A 7183-nucleotide genomic window follows, 5' to 3' on the forward strand; every position below is an offset into this window, starting at 1 on the left:
CGCCCGGCCAAAAGGCCAAGTTCTAATGAGAATACATGGTCACAGGGATGGGAACATCACACACCAGGGCCTGTCGGGACCTGGGGGTCAAGGAGAGGGAGAGCATTAGTACAAATACCTAATGCATTGGGGGCTTAAAACCTAGATGATGGGTTGACAGGCATAGCAAAACACTATGGCACATGTATGCCCATGTAACAAACCTGCACATTCAGCACGTGTATCCCAGAACTTAAAGCAAAATTTAAAAATATATATATATATTAATTTTTCAAGGCCAAGTTCTGTGTAACTCAAGGGAAATCTGCAAAACCCCATGGTAGCCACTGACCTCTGCCATTAGGCTAGACCCCCAAGGGAACACTGACCAAGGTCACCACTGTTTCACCACAGCCATTGACTCCCTGCCCTTCTCCCACCCTCACTCAGGTAAGCAAATTTGCTGTAAAGGAAAGGGTACCTATCCATCAGGGGGTTCCATGGAGCTCTCTTTACCTTAGAGAGGGAAGGCTGAGATGCAGAGCAGAAATATAACTTGGACACGCAGAGAACTGGGTCAAACCAGGAACTGCCCCTGGATTCCTGGACCTCAGTAGAGCACTTGAAATAAGTCCTCATTCCTTAGCCTATCAATGACTCAAGAAAGAGAGACTTGAGAGAGCAGTTCTCATCAAAAGAGAAAAAGATGCGTGTGTACTTATTGCAAACTCCAGCTCTGAGCTCAGCATCAGGGGGCATAGTGGGTGGGCACCTCTTCTGTAAAACCATGGCACGGTGCCCCCATCTCATGACTAACTTCTCCGGGATCCTACGTTCCAAGGGTCCTTCCTTGAGGTCCACTGACCTTCTCTGGGCCAGACTCTGCCTGACAACTGGACTCTGAATCGCAACTGTGCTACCAAGCAAAACAATGTAATAAAATTCTTCCCAGTCTCCAAGAAAAGTCCATTCCAGACCAAGACTGCCAATTATATGAATAGAAGAGGCAAGGAGAAGAAGGAGGGATGGTAGAAGTGGGCGTAGACGGTGAGACGCAAGTCCGCTGGGCTTACATTGCCTCCCTCCACGCCTGTGAATTTCCCTTTCAGTGTCACCGTGCAGAAAGGGTTGGTAAGTCCTTTGCAAATAAAAGACTTGGGCAATATTTAATGAGGACATGAGGAGTGAGTTGCTTCGGCTCTAACAGAATGGGTATTTTCTGTGCCTCTTTGGGCTATTGAGGAGGCATGTTGTGATTATTGAAAGTCAACATGACTGGTTACAAATGTTAGCTAAAGCAGGACAGGTGATTTCCTGGGAGGAAGAGGAATTACTGGTGAACCACATGCTGTTTCAGGGGAGGGGGCAGAGTTCTACGAGATAACAGACGAAGGGAGGGAATGTGAAGACAAGAATGGCCAAAGAAAATAAGGCTTGTGTTCACCTAATACACACCAAATTCGGAGACCAGGAAAGCAGGAAATCTGAGGCTATTCAGTGACTGATGGGACTGCAATTGATGTGACCTCATGAGCAAGGCCTGGAGAAACCAGACCAAAAGCACCTGCTTCTCCAGTATTCAGGGACATGGAAGGACAGGGTTTTAGCTTCAAATGGACAGAATGAAAGAAGGAATTTACCGGGGAGTCAAGGAGGGCTGCCTAGGGCTGAGCTCTTCAAGATGGCTGAGAGGAGCCCAGCAAGGGTGTCTCAAAGACTTCACTCTTGAAGTCAAGGTCACAGCATAACCTGCCTACCTAGGCATAGTTTGTGGAGAGCATTCATGCAGCAGGCAGGGGGTTGAACCAGATATCTGCTAGACTCTCAACCAACTCTGAGTTTGTATGAGCCTAAGATTCCTAACATTAATGAAAAGAAATTTCTTCCACTTCAAACACCTGTCGGAGGTTGATGCTGCCAACGAATGATTCACCACTGGCAGGCAGAGTGATAAACGGTGCACTCAGTTTCTCAATAGAGACTGATCGTCTTGAGGAGGTGATCCTGAGCGAGGAGATGATGGTCACAGTGACTGTGCCTCCCTGAGGAAGCCAGGCCAACACTATCACGTGTCATGATGCAAGCCACGCAGGGCACACAGTGGCAACATGCCAAGTGACAACTGTTCATATGGTAGACACTGCACATGTGTATACACATACATCATATGTTTAGTTCTGTTATGTTAATCTTGGCCTTTTCCCAGTGGGTGGTGGTGAAGTTTCTTGAGCAAAGCGTGCCTTCTTCCAATTAGCAAAAGCATGATATGAGCGGGCTGCAGCCCAAGCCCAGTCCCCTGGAACCTTGGACTTCCTGTCACAGACAGGACTGCAGGACAAAGCCGAGATGCCTTTGCAAGGTTCAGCCCTTGCTGGCATTCCCCAGACTGACTGAATTTTTTTTTAAGTGATCTAAGGATCTTTCTGCCTAAAATGTACACTACGTCATAGTTACCTGCAAGTGAAAATCAATTATTTGAATGTTCATAGCTTGGGGGTCCAGACTCCAACCGTCCTGTGTTCAGCTTGAAAAACTAAAAAAACTGCAAATATGCACATAGTCGAAGAAGGCCATTATCAGTCCCAGTGGACACAGGCACTGGGTTTTGCTGGCATAACAAGGAAACATTCATTCCCCGGGTATAACTAATAAGTAACATGACCTGGCTCTTGGAATGAGCTGACTCCTTGCTATGCCCTGGAAAGACAGAAAGACCCAGAGGGTGGGGGCGTCGATTCTGGAGGCTGTCAAGGAAAGTTCCAAGGTCAGTGTGGACTCCTGCACAAAACACTCTGCCACCCAGAACAGCCCTTGGGGCCACAATGGCAGACACTTGTAAATGACGCATCATTTACCAGACCTGACTTCTGAACCTGGGGGCCCTGTGGGACTACACAGGCTGTGAACAATTCCGAAGACCACATTAATCACCTCCTGGGAGATGAGTCATTGTGCTTCCTAGCCAGTGAAGGAGCCCCGGTTGTGGGCAAACACTGTCTGATTGGCTGAGGACAAAGCAGTCCTCTCTTCTCAGGTAAACAGCCTGAAACAGGGAGTTCTGAGCTGGGAGGGGCTTGTGCCTCTGGGAGGTCTCACGTGTTTGCAGCCTCAGCCCAACACTAAGAATCTGGCACCCAGTTTTTCAGCTGTCCCCAGGACACTGGTTAGTAAGGACTTTAATGCACCCAGGAGACAAAGTGAGTAGTGAGGGTACAGCTGGAGCCTCAAAAAGGTGCCCCAGGGGGCAAACAAGGCTTCTCTTGCATTCCCCCTCCCCTTCGTCTCCAGGAGACAAACCTCCCAGTCTCCCTCCTCAACCTGGCCTCAGGATCAGGTTTTCCACTTAAGAATCTTATCTTTACCTCCCACTCGGTATGGATAAATGAGACTATTCCTTTATATCCTGAGGACAGGGGAATATTTGTCAAGCACTTACTCTGCTCTGGGCTCTATTTGCAAAATAAAATGAGACCAAAAATAAGAAAGCCTTGAAGGCATGTTTCAGTATTAGAGGTACCTCCATGGCCACTCTGACCCCGCGTCGCCAACTGAGGAACCCACCACCTCCCCTTCATCTCACCCCTGCCTGGAGAACATTGAAGGGCAGCCGAGGGTGACCCACAGCCAATAGCACAACTGTAGGTTTGGAGAAAACAAGAAGGAAATTGTGAAAATCTGTCCTCTCTTACACAATACCTCAAGTGCACTAAATTTGAAACCCATCTGGGTTCACAAGCAGCTCTAGAAGGAAGGCTGGTTCCTATCACTTACCCACCTGGATGTGTGGAGATGGCTGGCACCTTGCCTTCCTTCTAACCTCAAGCTGTGCTCAGCTACCCAAAAGGATGGGTTACCGTTGGGAGGGGGAAGGAGAAAACTAATCAATGTTGAAGCTTGTGTGTAGGAAGTAGAGTGCAAAGTTTCCTTTCTTATTAAAGGATAAATCATAAGTGTTAGAAATAATGGTTTGTTTTAAAGACTTTCTTTGGGCCGGGCGCAGTGGCTAACACCTGTAATCCTAGCACTTTGGGAGGCTGAGGCAGATGGATCACAAGGTCAAGAGATCGAGACCATCCTGGTCAACATGGTGAAACCCCGTCTCTACTAAAAATACAAAAAATTAGCTGGGCATGGTGGCGCATGCCTGTAATCCCAGCGACTCAGGAGGCTGAGGCAGGAGAATTGCCTGAACCCAGGAGGCGGAGGTTGCGGTGAGCCGAGATCGCGCCATTGCACTCCAGCCTGGGTAACAAGAGCGAAACTCCGTCTCAAAAAAAAAAAAAAAAAGGACTTTCTTCAAAGCCTTCTTGCTTTTTGCTAATAACTCTTTGTTAAGCCCTATCCCGTGTAGCTGTTAAACATGCTCACAGGCACATAGTACAGCCTATGTCCTTGTCCTTTAACCAAGATATTTGTGCTATTACTTTTCTAAGTTCTTTCACAAGCAACTTCCTGTCCCTTCCTTATTTGGACTTCCTCTTTTCCTTTTGTTCTCCATCTTCTTTACCTATTCAAGAAAGTTTTAAGTTATTAGCCAATCAGGTTCACTTTTAGATTGTGAGGTCTGGCTCTAACCAACACAGATCAGACACAGCAGTAAGGATGACCCCAAATGTGTAAAGGATAAATATGTCTGCTTTTCCTTTGTTCATTGTACTCTCGTGGCAAGATAGCTAACAGGAACACCCTTTCTGCAGAAAGTAAAATTGCCTTGCTGAGAGATCCTTTGTCTCAGTGCTGATTTTTCTTTGTGGCACTGAGCATCTGTTTCCAACATTATACTTAAAGCCTGTTGCGTGGTTGGCCTGCTTCTCAGCTCCCACTCTCAAGGCAGGGCACTCCAGTGGGAAACACAGGACAGCGGGAGAACATGGGGAGCCAGCTGACTCCTCCTCCTTCTCCTCCTCCTCTTCCTCCTCCTCCTCATCACGTCTCCTAACAGTCGAGCCTCACTGGGCCAAACACTATAAATATTATCCCTCTCTTGGCTGGGTGTGGTGGTTCATGCCTGTAATCCCAGCACTTTGGGAGGCTGAGGAGGGCAGATCACAAGATCAGGAGTTCAAGACCAGCCTGGCCAACATGGTGAAACCCTGCCTCTACTAAAAATACAAAAAAATTAGCCAGGTGTGGTGGTGCAGGCCTGTAATCCCAGCTACTCAGGAGACTGAGGCAAGAGAATCACTTGAATGTGGGAGGCAGAGGTTGCAGTGAGCTGAGATCACGTCATTGCACTCCAGCTCAGGAAACAGTGTGAGACTCTGTCTCAAAAAAAAAAAAAAAAAAAAAAAAAATTATCCCTACCTTACCTTTTCAATGACCCAGCAGGTACTATTTCTGTTTTACATATGTGGAAACTGAGGCTCAGCAAAGGCACATGTCTTGCCCAGAGTCACCAAGCCAGTAAGTGAGCTGACTCAAACCCACACCTTTATCACTATGCCCACGGCAAGGTCCAGGGGTGAGAGAAATTCAAGGGGCTATCAAGGGCATGGTTCAGGCACTTAGGACTTTTACTGGAAAGAAGAGGAAACTCCTCCCTTCCACATGGCAGCACCCTCCCCTCACATGCTAGAGCTCAGTCCGCCTTTGTTAGTGCTGGTACTGGGCTAGGATCCCAGTGATGCAGACTTTGATGGACTAACCAGAAAACCTAGCACCACCAAAGCCCAAGGGAAAAAGTCTTTTGGAATGTACTTGTTTATAAGGTGGAGATTGTCTGATCACAGTTTAGGCAGCTGGATTTAGCATCAACTCAGAATATTTTTCTTGGCCTTACATAGGCCTTGGTCAGAGGTCAAATTGTTCCATGAAGATGAAGATTCATTGCATGAGTAGCCAGCTAAAATGAAGCTTTCTCATGTTAAGGTGATGGGGGTGGGTGGGAGGAGGGTGAGGTTGGTGTGCTTTATTTTGTTTCTGGATAGGAGAGGGCTGGGTTTCTCTACTTATGCACTTACTTAGATAAATCAAATTTCTACAAGTAAAGGAGTCTGGATTATTGTGGTGGTCACAATCCCTAGATATATAACACCACCAATTTCCATTCATCTACCCATCCAATATTTATTAAGAACTATTAGATACTGTCTCTCTAGCCCGATTCACAGAAACACACAATGAAGGGGTTTCGTTTTTTGGTTTTGGTTTTGGTTTACAGACAGGGTCTCACTTGTCCAGGCTGGAGTGCAATGGCGCAATCATAGCTCACTGCAGCCTCCACATCCTGGGTTCAAGTGGTCCTCCAGCCTCAGCCTCCTGAGTAGCTGTGTCTACAGGTATGAGCCACTGTACTAGGCTAATAAAGGGTTTTGGAACTTAAAGGAACCTTAAGAATCTGCAGAGCCCAACTCCTCAAGAGAAACACAATGACTTGAGTAGCCTGAACCAATGTGACCAGAATGAGGAAAGCGAGGGAGCCAGGCTGGGCGTGAGTCCTGGCTCTGCACCTTGCTAGCTGGCAACTTTGGGCAGCTACTTAACCTTCTATGGCTTTGTTTTTTCATCAGATGAACAAAATCACAGAGCACCTGCACTGCTGCCCTGCTGAGGGGCTGCGTGCCTGGGTGACCGCTGCATGTGCTCACACTCTGCAGAGCTGCCCGTGCCCAGACAAAGGCAACCGTGGCCTGTCAAGTGCATCATGACAGTGGTCCTGGGTATAGTCAGGCACCATCCTCTTCGTGCATGGTTGTAGGTTTTGAGAAATAAAAATAAAACCCTAAGCTCCCCCAACTGACTAAACAGATGCTCCCTTGGCCAAAGGGACCCCAGAGAAATGTTAAAACTGAGTTCCTGGACATGACAGGATGGGAGGTTGAACACACCTCATTATACTCTCCCCTCGCCAATCGCCATTAGACTTTCTGTCCTAAGAGTTAAACAGAACTAGCCCAGCAGGAGGGACTCCCCTCTTTTTTTTGCGGGGTTTTTTTTTTTTTTTTTTTGAGACAGGGTCTCATGTTTTCACCCAGACTGATGTGTAATGGTACAATCTCAACTCACCACAGCTTCAGCCTCCCAGGTTCAAGCCATCTTCCTGCCTCAGCCCTCCAAGTAGCTGGGACTACTGGTGCACCACCATGCCCAGCTAATTTTTGTATATATGTAGGAATAGACAGGGGGTTTCACCATGTTACCCTAGCTGGTCTTGAACTCCTGAGTTCAAACTATTCTCCTGCCTTGGCCTCCCAAAGTACTAGGA

The 7183-nt window shown here is 47.4% G+C and overlaps 1 protein-coding gene and 1 long non-coding RNA gene across 3 annotated transcripts in view; one reads left to right on the forward strand and one right to left on the reverse strand.

Annotated features, from left to right (window-relative positions):
- Positions 1 to 7183, reverse strand: part of VWF (von Willebrand factor) — a 171836-nt gene that overhangs the window by 134395 nt on the left and 30258 nt on the right. The window lies entirely within an intron of this gene.
- LOC116534264 overlaps positions 1 to 7183 on the forward strand; it is a 23225-nt gene that overhangs the window by 15678 nt on the left and 364 nt on the right. The gene's annotated exons all lie outside the window — the stretch shown is intronic.

The sequence above is a fragment of the Sapajus apella genome, unplaced genomic scaffold, assembly GCF_009761245.1.
Source record: "Sapajus apella isolate SASKATOON/1434 unplaced genomic scaffold, GSC_monkey_1.0 scaffold86, whole genome shotgun sequence".
NCBI classification, from domain to species: domain Eukaryota; kingdom Metazoa; phylum Chordata; class Mammalia; order Primates; family Cebidae; genus Sapajus; species Sapajus apella.